Raw genomic sequence first — 15,748 nt, forward strand, 5'->3', positions numbered from 1 at the left:
ACAGCCCAGTGCCTCCACTTCAGTCAGACTCTCAGATCTGTAGGGCCAAAAGTCAGCCAGCAGAACTGTGATGACCGGTGCTGCCTGTAATGACCCACAGGGCCCCTCCCCCCATCACAAGAGCAGCGGCTACCAGGAGACCAGAGAAAGGGCTGCTGACAACAGAACCATCTCTCTGAAACCCCTGAGCCTGGCTGAGTTCTGCCACCGTCCTGAATAATCACGAATCTCAGGTGTGAGGGTCCACTTGTCAGCCTCTGGACCCTGTGCTGGCCCCTCCCCTTCCCCTCCCCGCCCCTTAGTTCACGAGGATTAGCGGGAACCCAGGGGGAGGAGGTCCCAGGTATTTAGCCATGCGCTCAGGAAGGCCTGGCTGCACTGGGTTGGGGTGGCCTGAGGATTCTGGGGTCAGAGGGAGGCAGTGAGGGTGAGACCTGGCCAGGCTGGAGAGGACACATGGTCTGTGCCCGAGGGGACAGGACCTGGGAAGCCCCCGGGCAGAGAGGTCAGCCTGGATCATCACCGGTGGAGATGTTTCCTCAGTTACCCATCCAGCCAGACGTGTTTACAAGTGGCCGTCATGTAGGTGTTAGTGTCCCGGGCAGCTGAAGCAAAGGACCATAAACTGGCATAAACTGGGCGGGGTGGGGGGGGGGGTCTGATGGCAACAGGAACCCACTTTCTCACAGCCTGCAGGCGACAAGTCTGAAATCGGGGGGTCAGCAGGCTGCGCCCCCTCCGGAGGCTCCAGGGGAGGATCCTTCCAGCCCGTCCCTGCTCCCGGCGCTGCAGGCAGCCCCTGCGTCCCTGGGCTTGTGGCCGTATCACTCCATTCTCCACCTCTGTCAGCACGCAGCTTCTCCCCGTGTCTTCCGTGGACGTCCTCTTTTAAGGACACCGGTCATTGGGTCAGGGCCACCTTGTGACCTCATCTTCACTGGATCACTCCTGCAAAGACCCTATTTGCAAAGGAGGCCACACACACCTCCTGTGTGTGTCAGAGTTCACCCTCAACAGCTGCCAGGCTCTGGGGAGGCGGCCTGGGGGAGGCCGGGTCCCTCATCTCCTGGAGCGGATACTCCAGTGGGAGCAAGATAGACAGCGTGGGGAGGAAGCAGGCACAAAGGCCCTGAGGCAGGCACCCGGCTCGGGGAGAAAAAGGAAAGGAGGGCAGGGGTTGGCCAATCATGGGCTCCAGCTTCTCCTGCGAATGAGGTGGGGGCTGCACGGTCGGGGGGAGGCAAGGGCCTCAAACATCCATTATGGGGGCCTCTGCAGCCATGCTGGGCAGAAGCGTGAGCTGTGCTCAGAGCAGATCAGGTGGCCTTCAAACCACACTCAAGGACCACCGAAACCAGGACAAAGAAGGATCTAAATGCCAAGCATGGGAGGGCTGAGCAGTGTACCACACAACCTGGGGGAGCAAATGAGATACCCAACCTGTGACCCCAGATCCACAAGTCCCTAGGCCTTGGGGAGAGGGGTCCCCAAAGCTGAGAACCAATCAGGGCAGTGGCCTCCTTCCCTCTCTTGTGTGTTCAGCCAGCCTGGGCTCCGAGGGCCCCGGGGGGTGAGAGGCATCCATCACATCTTCCCAGGGCTCACATGAAAGCAGGTGGAATACCCGGCTCTGTCATGCTGCCCTGTAAGGATAGGGCCTCAGTGATTCCAGGGGACCCCAGGCACCTGCTCCCACATATCCCACATGGTCCCCTCAGACTCCTGGGTGCTGAGCCCCAGGATGGGGCTGCCTCTGAGAGGGCCTCGCTCTGGCCAGGCACCCTCTCCAGTTCCCAGCTGCATCGCGGTACCAGTGATGAAGGAGGTCCAGGTGCCCCCTAGGAAGACCCAGAGCAGGGTGTCCTGATGCCTGGGGCCCCTCACGAACTCAGCACATCTCCGGAGCAGCGCTGGGCCTCCACCGGCCAGCTCCCTGGCGCCAGTCGTGGGCCCCGAGGCCAGGAAGCTGGCGAGGCGCCCGGCAGCTTGCTGTTGCTCACTGACCAGCACACTCCACCCCGATGGCCCTCCCTGGACAGGCGCAGACGGCAGCGGTGAGTCCTAATGAGCATCTGGAAGCCAGGAACCCGAGGGGCCTGCCCAGTGGGAAGGGGCCCCGAAGCCGCGACTGCCCAGATCCGAGCTCGCTCAGAAGGCCCCGCCTTCGGAAGGACCAGGACGGGTTACTCTGTGTCCTCTTCTCCTCTGAAGAGGAGGTCGTCCCTCCCGCCTTTGATCTTCCATAAAGCTCTGCGGCTTCTGCTTCGTGTCGGCCGTGACATTGACAATTGTTTATTAGTTCTAAAATAGCTGAAATTCATGTCAAACATTCCACATGTTAGAAAAATGTTTATGAAGTGTTATCACGGTTTATGTAACTGTGCGTGTTTGGGAAAGCAACATAGGATGTGGGGACCACACAGGCCTCAGCCCCAGGCCGGGCCTGCCTGGGTGAGGGAGGGTCCCAGGAGCATCCCACCCTGCTCTGGGGGCTCCCACTGCCTCTCAAGGTCAGGGAAGTTTCCGTCTGTCCCCCTGGCCACCCACCAGCCTCGGGTTCAAGGGAGGGAGGAGTCTTACCATCCCCACCTCTAGGGGTTTATTAAAGGAAGCCTAATATGACTATATATATATTTGGAGAAGGCAATGGCATCCCACTCCAGCACTCTTGCCTGGAAAATCCCATGGACAGAGGAGCCTGGTAGGCTGCAGTCCATGGGGTCACTAAGAGTCGTACACGACTGAGCGACTTCACTTTCACTTTTCACTTTCATGCATTGGAGAAGGAAATAGCAGAAGGAAATTCTCCAGTGTTCTTGCCTGGAGAATCTCAGTGACGGAGGAGCCTGGTAGGAGGCTGTCTATGGGGTCGCACAGAGTCGGACACGACTGAAGTGACTTAGCAGTTAGCAATATGACTATATTACTATTACTGAAGCTTCGAGGGGTCTCTCCCATTGGGCTGGCCCCCGGTCTGTCTAGGGGTGAGAACACTCTCCTGCTTGTCTCCCCAGATTTTGAAGTGTCCACTTATCAGTCACTGGATGGACCTTTCTCTGGAGGCCTTTGCAGTCCTGTACCAGGACAGGGGTGGCGACACAGGCCACATGGTTTGGGACTAGGAGTCTGGGCTTAGTCGCAGGTGAACTCCGAGTCTCTGACTACTCCGCATGGGACCCTGGACTGCTCACTTCACCTCTCTGAGCTTCAGTTGTCCTAGCTTCAAAGCAGAATCAATACCCTCTGAGAATGGCTAAAATTTAAAGTACTGACAGCTCTGTGTTGGAAGACTGGAGCAGCTGGACTCTCATACCTGCTGGCCAGAATGCAGATGGAGCAACTGCTGCAAAAAGCAGTGTGGCTGCCTCCTACAGTCAAGTAGATGCCATGTGAAGCATCATCCATCTACTCCTGCGTATTTGCCCATGGAAAGGAAAACCAGCATTCACACAAAAGGGGCACACAAACAGCAGCTCCACTCAAAAAAGTGCATCAGCAGGAGAGCAGATAAACTAGTGTAGTCTACCGACTCGAGGGAACTCTGTCAGCAAGCAGAATGACCACCGCAAAGGGACCGGTGGGTGCCCCTCACACATGTGACTTTGACCAGCAGAGGTTGCCCGCTGTGTGACTGTGCTCACCTCTGGTGCCGAATGTGGGCTAGAGACTGGGAAAGACAGACGACAGGAATGCGGATACACACGTACCAGCAGTCACGGCAGCGCTGCTCACAGTAGCCACAGGAGGGAGCAGCCTGTGTCCCTCACAGGATGATGGATCAACAAGATATGGCCCATCCACACAATGGACCTCAGTCGGTCATGAAAGAGAACAAAGAACCACACCAGCTCCCTCACGGATGAGTCTCAGTAACACGATGCTGCGTGAATGCAGCCAGACATGGGCTACCACGTATCGCAGGACCCCGTTTACACAGAACGTCCATTGAGACAGACAGTGGGTCAGTGGTCACCAGGAGCTGGGGAAAGAGAGCAGGGGGTGAAGGCTTGATGGATACAGGGTCTCCTTTCTGGGAAATAGAAGTGTTTTAGAACTAGACAGAGGTGATGGTCACACAGCATTGTGAAGGTACTAAATGCTCCCCAATTGTTTGCTTTAAAATGGCTAATTTGAGATAGTGGGAATTTCACTTTAATTTAAAAAATTAAAATAAAGCCTGATCAAGGCTTTGGAAGGGTCTAACCCTGGGTGTGCAGTGTTCTGGGTACACACAGGCGGCAGAGCTCAAATACCCTGATGACCGGCAAACCCCGGGGAGTGCAGCAGGGACGGAAGCACCACTGGACGAGAGAATCGATTCACCTGGCAGCCTGTCCTCGCGAGCTCTCAGCGCCCGGGGGAATGACAGCCCACTCGAGGGTATGGGACAGCCACCCCGACTTCCACCATTATAGTCCCTTCAGGCCCCCTAATCTGCTCATTTGTAGAGGGTCATTCAAGCTCTTCAATCCATAAAATAAAGGCTTCAATTCTGACCCCAGAGCATTTGCCCTCTGATGATGGGGAGCCAGAAAAATCCCCTTTCTGGGAAGAACTGGGGTGAAAGGAAGTCCTCAGTACATTCCAGCCACTCCCAGAGCCAGGGGACCAGGCTGATGGGAGGCCCAATTGCTGCTCCCAGGCTTCAGCCCTGTACATGCGGTGGCCCCCCTCCAAGGCCTGGCCTGAGAATATTTGGACAACCCCAGCACCCCTCATCCTATCATGTAGCCCCCAAACGTCCCAAGGAGGAGGCCCCTAGAGGGTCCACAGCCCACAGGAGGCTACTGGAGACTGGCGACGTCCATCACAGGCCCCTCACCCCCAGGATGCTGAGACCAGCAGGGACAGAGTTTGTGAGCTCTGTTCCCACGTCCTCATCATTTAACTTTTTTTTTTAAGGCCCTAACATTCTAACTTTTAATATTTTCAGCTCTCATTTCTCGTAAAACAACAATATCAGTATTTCTGTAAAGACACACGGCCCATTAATGTATCTTTATGATGTGTGTGGGATCCGTGGCACATGGGCCATGGCTTTCTGACATCACACTCTGGGCCGCGAGGCACCATTACAACATCCTGGTCCACAGGGCCCCGCCCCCCCACCCCCGCCCCCCACACTCCCTCTCCCCCCGAGCACTGCAGGAAGATGCAGTTTTATTATCTGTGAGGTGCCAGTGGACAGCCCAGCTCAGGGCTGGGGTCACTCTCATCACAGACACCTCCTCACCCCTGCCTCCTCTCCTAAAACCCCAGATCAAGCCACCCTGACTGGGTGTGACTTCCAGTCTCCACTACGTGTGCCCATAAATTTCCGCAGCTCCAGGAAGCCAGGGCCACTCTGCTCAGACATGCAGTGCCCGAGAGCACAGCCACTGTGGTCCGGGCTGTTTATATCTGGGGACAAGGAAGAAGAAAAACAAGTTTTAAGCTTCCTGGAGTCAGGCAAAGAGGCCAAGAACTGCTGGCCGGGCTCCGGGCGGCCATCACAGCCCTAGTGACCAGGATGCCATGTTCAGGGGTGAAACCACCTTCGCTGACAGCCCTGCTCCCTAAGCCTATGTGTCATCTGGCTGCAAGGCTGAGGGGTCAGTGCCCTCCTCAGCCGCTGACCTCCAAAATGGCAACTAACAAAGAACTCTCAAGACTGCACGTTTGAGAGGACTTGTCTAGTGCCAGTGGTTAAGAATCTGGCTTGCAACGAAGGGGAACACAGGTTTGATCTCCGGTCTGGGGACTAAGATCTCAGATGCCTCCGGGCAACTAAGCCTGAGTGTCGCAGCTGCTGAGCCCACGCACCACAGCTAGAGGAAGACTGAGCACTGCAACAGAAAGATCCCACATGCCGCAGCTAAGACCCAACACAGCCATAAATACATGCATACATTTTCTTTTTAAAAAAGAGTGCACATTTGCAAGGACTCAGCAGGCCCGGGACCGCCTGGGCCTCCCACATGGGCATTCTCTCATCAAATCCACCAGGAAACAGATACCTCAGACACCCCCATTGTCCCCAAAATGAAGCTGAGTTAGGTGACAATCCAAGGCACACCAGGTTTAGCAGCAAGCCCCTCTGCGCTCCTCAGAGCCCCTACCCCAAGGCCAGCAAAGGCTGTTTCAGAAGGGTGTGGAAGAGTCAGTGAAATCCCAACCAAGATCCTAGCAAGTTGCTCTGTGGATACCAACAAACGGATCCTAAAGTTCACGTGGAGAGGAGGCAAAAGACCCAGAATGACCCACACGACGTTGAAGGAGAAGGGACTTCCCTGGTGGTCCAGTTGTTAAAACCAGCACTCCCAACACAGGGGCTGGGGTTGGATACCTGGTCAGGGACCTAAGACCCCACATGCTGCCACTAAGATTTGCACGCTGCTTTGACAAGGGATGGTCCTGTGAGCTGCAGCGAGACCTGACACAACCAAATAAATAAATAAATATTTAAAATGCTTGAAAGAGAACAAAGCTGGAGGGGTGATTACCCAGCTTCAGGACTTACTAAAATGCTACAGTAGTGAAGACAGAGCGGTTCGGGGAAAGAACAGACAAACAGATCAATGGAACAAAACGGAGAGCCCAGAAACAGACCCCCATAAACACACTCAACTGATCTTGGACAAAGGAGCAAAGCAGCACAACAGAGCAAAGACAGTCCCTTCAACAAACGGTGCTGGAACCACTGGACACAAAGACGAATCTAGACACAGACCTTACACCCATCACAGGAATGAACTCAAATGCATCACAGACCTAAAATGTAAAGTGCAACTAGGAAACTCCTAGAAGATAACACAGAAAAAAACCTAGGTGATGTGGGCACAGTGATGCCTTTTCAGATACACCACCAAAGGCACAGTCCATAAAAGGGAAAACTGACAGGCTGAACTTCATCCAAACTGAAAGCATCTGTTCTACAAAAGACAATACTGGGGCTTCCCTGGTGGCTCAGTGGTAAAGAGTCTGCCTGACAATGCAAGAGACACAGGTTCAATCCCTGATATGCCGAGATCCCACGTGCCGGGGGACAACGACGCCCGTGCACCACAACTACTGAGCCTGTGCTCTAGAACCTGGGAGCTGTAACTACTGGAGCCCAAGAGCCTGGAGCCCGTGCTCCGCAACAGGAGAAGCCACTGCAATGAAGAGTAGCCTCATCTCTCTGCAACTAGAGAGTAGCCCCCGCTCGCCACAACTAGAGCGAAGTCCTCACAGCAACAAAGACCTAGCGCAGCTAAAAACAAATAAAATGGCAAATTTAAAATACATATATATTTTAAAAGACAATATCAAGAGAGGACTTCCCTGGTGGTCTTGTGGTTAAGATTTTTGCCTTCTAATGCTGGGGGTATGGGTTCAATCCCTGTTTGGGGAATCAGGATCCCATGTGCCTTGAGGCCAACCCCCTCCCCCAAAAAAAAACCCATAAACAATATTGTAACAATTTCAGTAAAGACTTTTAAAAAAAGGTCCACATCAAATCAAAATCTTTTTTAAAAAATGACGGTAGCTATACCTTAATACAAAATAAAAAGTTCAAAAAAAAAGATGGATACAAACACCAGTCCCCAAAGGGCACACACAGTTGCCCACCAGTCACCAAAGGGCACACACTCTAAGATCCCATAGAGTATTTTGGGAATGACAGATTCTAGAAATGGAGAACAGGTCAGTGGCTGCCGGGGTTTAGGGACAGGGGCCCCAGGGGCGGTGTTTATAGAAGGACAAGGGGAAGAAAGGTCACAGTAGGTATTGGGAATGCTGACTCAGCATTGGTGGTAGGTCTGGGAAACTACAGAGGAGATGAGACTGTGTAGAACTTCACACACACACCAGGGCAGTTAACGATCTGCAATTTAATGAAGACTTTAAAAATGGTCCACATAATAAAAAAAAAAAACTTAAAAAAAAATTTTTTAATAAAATAAAAATTAAAAAATCAAACCCCAGAAATGTACATTATGCCTCTTGATTGCTAAGCTTTTAGTGCCGCCTTACATTTTCATACTTTCTCCTCAGCCAGATTCAGCCCTGGTAGGGACTCCGGCCACACAGACAGCCCTCTTCTCCTGCCCCTCGCCCTCCGCCAGCCCCTGTCCAGGCTCTACAGGCCAACCTGGATCCTTCACCTGATCCTGCACAGCTCAGCTCAGGACTGGCACAGCCCTCTGGCCCGGTGAAACAAGCCGGGTAGGATCCTACCCTGAGACTCCCCTTCTCATCTTTCTGCAAGAATCAGTTGCCTTCCAGCACTCTGTCACAGGCGAAAAACAAAACGAACCCCAGAAATGCAAGTGACATGGTGGGACTCCCCTGGGGGTCCAGAGGTTAAGACTCTGCCTTCCAATGCACGGGCGCAGTTTAGATCCCTGGTCAGAGAATGAAGGTCTCACTTGCCATGGGGAGGAGGAAAAAAATTTTTTAAAGAAATGGAAGCAACAGGAAAGTCTACGGGTAGACATGGCTAAATTTAGTGAAGTCGCTCATGTGGAGGAATGCCCTGAAGCTGTCGGGATGGAATGAAGACTAGCCTGATCCTACCATCCACCTAAGAGCTTGCTAAAACAAGAGTCTCTGGTCTCACCTCCAATCTGCTGACTCCCAATCTCCATACCAGCCTGAACATCATCCATCCATCCATCTATTAATATCACCCATCTGTCTATCCATCCATTGATCCATTCATCTATCCAACCACCCATTGATCCACCCATCCATCCATCTATTAATACCATCCATCCATTCATCATCCATCCATCTATTAATATCATCCATCCATTGATCTATCCATCATCCATTGATCTATCCATCCACCCATCTATATATCCATTTATCATCCATCTATTGATCCATCAATTCATCTGTTAATATCATCCATCCATCCATCCATCTCTCTCTCTATCCACCGATCCACCTATGTACCTGTCAGTCAGTCTACCTCTCTCCAGCTATTTGATTACCATCTATCACTCTTGACCTGCATTTCATGACTACAATAGACACATAAACAATTGTTTTCAGTAAGAACCCCAGAAGACTCCAACATTGGGATGTGCAAAAATGCTGTGCTAAAGACTGTGTGTGGTTCTCACCAACTGCTCAATTAAATCACCTCATTGTTAAAATTCTGAATCCTTTGGCAGCTCCCCAAAAAGTTAAAGAGGAAGTCATCCTACGACCCAGCACTTCCACTCGTGTTTACCCAGGAGATCTGAAAACAGGTGATCGGTAAAACATGTGTCCATGAATGTTCATAGCAGCATTATTCCCTGTAGCTAACAGGTGGGAGAAGAAACAAAAGTCCATCAACAGGTAAATGGATAAACAAAACATCTGTTCATACAGTGGAATATGATTCAGCCCTGAAAAGGAGTGCTGACACATGCTACAACACTGGTGAACCTTGGAAATACTCTACTCAGTGAAAAAGCGAGACAGCAAAGACCATATGGTGTGATTCAATTATATGAACTGTCCAGAACAGGCAGACCCATAGAGACAGAAAGCACCTTAGTCGTTGTCAGGCTGTGGGGAGTCATGGCTAACAGGTACAGGGCTTGCTCTGGGGATGAAGAAATGTTCTGGAGTCAGTGGTGTTGATTGCACAAATCTGGGATTGTACTAAATGTGCACTTTAAAGATGATTAAAATGCACAGGTAGGTGGTTATACACAGAAAGATCTGGGGGAAACACAGTCAGCCTTAGCAGAGGTTACCCTGGGGAGGGGACGGGAGGTGACAATAAAAAGAGACTTTGGCCTTATTTGTGGTGTTTTACTGCTTTGCAAGGTGGGTCGTCCTTACAGTTCTCGAATTATCAAAAGGAATCTTCAATAGGGTGCCTGGTCTTGAGGCCACTCAGAGGGAGGGTTGGGGGGTGCCGCACCCTCTCCCTCCCCTAAGAAATCCCAGGCCCCCTTCACCCTTCCAACTGCCCAGGCCAAGCCCACTGCCAGTTGCCCCATCCCCCAGCCAGGTCATCAGGAGTCTGTCTTCAGTGAGGGTGGGAACAGCAGTCCCAGACATCATAGGAGCCCCTCCCCACCCCCACCCTCACCCCCCACTTTGCAGGGCCATATTAATAGGTGACCCATTTATCTGGGGGCCAGTGCCCCCCACCCCCCTCCCACCCCATCCATCAATCCAGTAACACAAACAGCAGGCAGAACAGGCCCAGCTTTTAAAGGTACATTTGCAAAAGGCTTTGATGCCTTATCTCCAACCCCTCCCAGTGCAGGGATAAAAGCCCAGGAGAGCGCCTCACCGGGCCAGGGTTTTGGCTCCAGCTGTCCAGGGAGCCAGGGCTGGGGGCCTGGAGCCCTGCTTCTGTAGCCCCCGTCCCCGGGTATCAGAGGAAGGCCGCCTGGTGCAGAGGACTCCCGGGCCGGGCTCTGGGACCTGCCGAGACTCCCTACTCTCCTGCCCTGCCAGCTCCAGCCTTGAACTGAAGTGGAAGACTGAGGGCCCTGGGGCAGCCCATGAGCTCTGACACCAGGCCACAGTCTCCTGGACAACATGCCCTCTGAGAGATGGGTGCCCACCTGGTTAGGTCACCCCATCCCCAGCTCCTGGCTCCCTGGGGCATCAACTCTGAATGAATGCATGTGTGATGCCAAGACACCATCTCATCTTATTCTCACATCCACCCTGCCAAGTGGGCATCCTCGTCTCTGGGGTACAGTCGAGTACACTGATGCTCAAAGACTGCTCCCTAGCACCTGATTCTGACAGCCAGAAGTCTCCTAAGCAGGAGAGAACTGTTTGCATCAGGGTCGTAACCATGTGTGCACCCAGAGCTTAGGACTGAGCCCTGTAGACACTCGTACGAACACATGAGTGAATGAGTCTGTGGATGACTGGGAAGCAGCAGGTATCTGCCACCCCCAAGACCCTCCTTTGGATGCCCCCTCCTTAGGCCAGGAGGCACCTTCCCCTGCCCTTGCCCTCCACCCATGACCCCAGAGGTAGAGAAGCTTTACATGGTGCTCCTGGAAGTTGCTGGCCCGCCCAGTGGTGCCTGCGCATGAACCCTGGCCAGCTGCGGCTCTCCTGATGGCCCCTCAGTCCCAACACACTGAGAGGGGTATCCCAGACCTCACAGGGCATTTTCCTGTACTTTCATATCCACTGAGCTGGTCCAGCTTTCCCAGGCAGGTCCTTGGTGACGGCCAGTCAGATGAACAGGGAAACTGAGGCTTAAACCAGTTCCCCCAGGGGATCAGGGGCAGCTGAGCTCAAGATCCAGGGCTTGATCTGCCCAACAGAGTAAGGGAGACTCCAGGCTGGGGAAGGGGACCTGTCCCTGAGCTCCCAGGCCCTGCTCTGACGACATGGGCTCTGCTCACTCCAGGCACACTCTCTAGCCATGTGGCTTCTCCCTCCTGCTCCCACCCAACGTCACCTTCTGACCTCTCAGTGGATACCTCCTGCTCTGCACTCCCTCTAAAGGCCCCCCTCAGTCAGTTAAGTCACAAACTCATGTCTGACTCTTTGCAACCCCATGGACTGCAGCACACCAGTCTTCCCTGTCCATCACGAACTCCCAGAGCTTGCTCAAACTCATGTCCATACAGTTGGTGATGCCATCCAACCATCTCATCCTCTGTCATCCCCTTCTCCTCCTGCCTTCAATCTTTCCCAGCATCAGGGCTTTTTTCCAATGAGTCGGTTCTTCATATCAGGTGGCCAAAGTATTGGAGCTTCAGCTTTAGCATCAGTCCTTCCAGTGAATATTCAGGACTGATTTCCTTTAGGATTGACTGGTTGGATCTCCTTGTAGTCCAAGGGACTCTCAAGAGTCTTCTCTAACACCACAGTTCAAAAGCATCAGTTCTTTGGCACTCAGCTTTCTTTACAGCCCAACTCTCACATCCATACACGACTACTGGAAAAACCATAGCTTTGACTAGACGAACCTTTGTCAGCAAAGTAATGTCTCTGATTTTTAATACACTGTCTAGGTTGGTCATAGCCTTTCTTCCAAGAAGCAAGTATCTTTTCATTTCATGGCTACAGTCACCATCTGCAGTGATTTTGGAGCCCCCAAAATAATCTGTCACTGTTTCCATTGTTTCCCCATCTATTTGCCAGGAAGTGATGGGACCATGATCTTAGTTTCTTGAACATTGAGTTTTAAGGTAGTTTTTCACTCTCCTCTTTCACTTTCATCAAGAGGCTCTTTAGTTCCTCTTCACTTTCTGCCATAAGAGTGGTGTCATCTGCATACCTGAGGTTATTGATATTTCTTTCAGCAATCTTGATTCCAGCTTGTGCTTCCTCTAGCCTGGCATTTCGCATGATGTACTCTGCATATAAGTTAAATAAGCAGGGTGACAATATACAGCCATGTCGTACTCCTTTCCCAATTTGGAATCAGTCTATTGTTCCACATCCAGTTCTAACTTGCTTACTGACCTGTATACACATTTCTCAGGAGGCAGGTAAGGTGGTCTGGTATTCCCATCTCTTTAAGAATGTTCCACAGTTTATTGTGATCCACACAATCAAAGGCTTTGGTGTAGTCTATAAAGCAGAAGTAGATGTTTTTCTGGAATTCTCTTGCTTTTTCTATGATCCAATGGATGTTGGCAATTTGACCTCTTGTTCCTCTGCCTTTCCTAAATCCAGCTTGAACATCTGGAAGTTCTTGGTTCACATACTGTTGAAGTCTAACTTGGAGAATTTTGAGCATTACTCTGCTAGCATATGAGATGAGTACAATTGTGCAGTAATTTGAGCATTCTTTGGCATTGTCCTTATTTGGGATTGGAATGGAAACTGACTTTTTCCAGTCCTGTGGCCACTGCTGAGTTTTCAAAATTTTCTGGCATATTGAGTGTAGCACTTTCATAGCATCATCTTTTAGGATTTGAAGTAGCTCAACTAGAATTCCATCACCTCCACTAGCTTCGTTAGTAGTGATGCTTCATAAGGCCCACTTGACTTTGCATTCCAGGATATCTGGCTCTAGGTGAGTGATCACACCACTGCAGTTATCTGGGTCATTAAGATCTTTTTTGTATAGTTCTTTGGTGTATTCTTGTCACCTCTTCTTAGTATCTTCTGCTTCTGTTAAGTCCATACCATTTCTGTCCTTTATTGTGCCCGTCTTTGCATGAAATGTTCCCTTGGTTGCTCTCATTTTCTTGAAGATATCTCTAGTCTTTCCCTTTCTATTGTTTTCCTCTATTTCTTTGCATTGATCACTTAGAAAGGCTTTCTTATCTTTCCTTGCTATTCTTTGGAACTCTGCATTCAGATGGCTATATCTTTCCTTTTCTTCTTTGCCCCCTCAGTTCAGTTCAGTTCAGTTTAGTCACTCAGTCGTGTCCGACTCTTTGTGACCCCATGGACTGCAGCACGCCAGGCCTCCATGTCCATCACCAACTCCCGGAGTCCACCCAAACCCATGTCCATTGAGTCAGTGATGCCATTCAACCATCTCATCCTCTGTCATCCCCTTCTCCTCCTGCCCTCAATCCCTCCCAGCATCAGGGTCTTTTCAAATGAATCAGCTCTTCGCATCAGGTGGCCAAGGTATTGGAGTTTCAGCTTCAACATCAGTCCTACCAATGAACACCCAGGACTGATCTCCTTTAAGATGGACTGGTTGGATCTCCTTGCTGTCCAGGGGACTCTCAAGAATCTTCTCCAACACCACAGTTCAAAAGCATCAATTCTTCGGCGCTCAGCTTCTTTATAGTCCAACTCTTACATCCATACATGACCACTGGAAAAACCATAGCCTTGACTAGAGGGACCTTTGCCCTCTCACCTTGTCACAAACCATCCTTCACCTCCTGTTCCCCAGGGTGACCGGGGTGATGGGATGTCAGCAGGGCCTGCACACAGTGGGGCTCTGCAAGCAGCGGCCTCCCTCTGTACTGCCCACCCTGCAGTGGTGCTCTGTGGCCTGCCAGGTGGGGTCCTAGGCTGCGTGTCTCCTGCTCCTCTGCACCTGGCTGGTCCCACCGCTCCCACCCATGTGGCACTATTAACACAGGAACAAGTGTCTTATGATCAGCATCCACATGTGTCTGGGACAAAGAGAGGGAGCCTGAATAAAGCTGTGCCCCCCCGTCACCCCTGGCCCCAGGATTACTGGTCCCTGCACAGTGTGGCAGCAAGCTCAGCCGTTGTCACCGGGGAGCAGCCGGCTGATTTGTCCCCTAGCCTGGCTGGATAGTGGAGTCTTATTCTCTTCGGGAATGGGGGTGGGGGGTACAGGGCTGGGAGAACAGCAAGCCTGCATGTCCTAGAGAGCATTTCAGCTTTCTCAAAATCAACTTCATTCTTATTAAACTAAACATGCTCTGACTATCCATACCATCCAGCAATCATGCTCCTTCTATTTACCCAAAGAAGTTGAAAGTTGAGTCCACACCAAAACTTGCACGTGGATGTTTATAGCAGCCATATTCATAATTGCCTCAGGTTGGATGCAATCAAGATGTCCTTCAGCAGGTGATGGACAAACAAACTGTGATGCATGCAGACGGTGGAGTATTGAATAATATTCAATTGAATGGCATGAGAAAGAAATGAGCTATCAAGGCATGGAAAGACATAGAGGAATATAAGTGAGTGTTACGAAGTCAAAGAAGGCAACCTGAGAAGGCTGAAGACTGTGTGACTCCAGCTCTGTGACACTCTGGGAAAGGCAGAACTATGGAGGCAGTGAAAAGATCAGGGGTGGCCGGGGATGGGGGGGAGGGAGGGATGAATAGGTGGAGCGCAGAGGATTTTTAGGGCAGTGAAAATACTCTGTATTTTCTGTATCTGTATGATGCTATAATGGTGGATACATGTCATGATACGTTTGCCCAAACCCGAAGAATGTACAACACAACAGTCCACCCTGATGTGGACTGTGGACCCTGAGTGGTGATGACGTGTCAGTGCAAGTTCATCAGTTGTAACAAATGCACCATCTGGTGGGGGTTGGATAACAGGGGTGGGGGTGGGGCAGGGGCAGCACAGGGGGCATATGGGGAATCTCCATACTTCCTTCTCGTTTTGTTGTGAGCCTAAAACTACTCTAGCGTATTAATTTTTAAAAAACTTTATTGGGGTATAATTTGCATAAAACAAAATTCACACTTTTAAAGTGTAAGTTGATGGGTTTTGCCAAACAGGCACTCCCCTGTAATACCAACCACCACAATACCGTATAGAACATGCCCTCACCCTAGGAAGTTTCTGCCACCCTTTGTTCACCTGATCCCGGACCCTGGCAGCTTCCCACTGCCTCTGGCTGTTCCCTCTCCGGGCACTCTCCTCCTGGAGTCTGCTAGCGTCCCCTCCTGAGCCGCCCTCCCCCAGCGGGATGCCTGACATTCACTGCATCGCTGGGGTGTCAGAGGTCCTCTCCTCCCAAAGAGGTGTGGATGGCTTGTGGATGGTTCATCCACTTACCGTCGATGCACGGTGCGTTGCTAGAGACATGGAGACAGTGCTGCAGGGACCTCGGATCCCTGGGTTGCGGGATGGCTCTGAATTTCCCTTTATGGGGAACTAGAGCTTTCGTTCAACTACTAACATGGTCCAGTTGGAGCCCACGCCCAAGCCACTGACAAGCACAGTGAGCACCTCCTGGGGCAGACCCTGGTCCAGCCGCCATCATGAGGCCATGGCTCAGAGAGGTGGGGTGACTGGCCCAAGGTGAGCCAGCTCTCAAGGGGCAGAGTTGGGGCTCAAACCTGGCTGAGGTGGAGGGAGGGGGGCAGGGCTCAATTGGGCTGACCCTGGCTGC

This window comes from Bos indicus, chromosome 13, assembly GCF_029378745.1.
Source record: "Bos indicus isolate NIAB-ARS_2022 breed Sahiwal x Tharparkar chromosome 13, NIAB-ARS_B.indTharparkar_mat_pri_1.0, whole genome shotgun sequence".
Lineage (NCBI taxonomy): Eukaryota > Metazoa > Chordata > Mammalia > Artiodactyla > Bovidae > Bos > Bos indicus.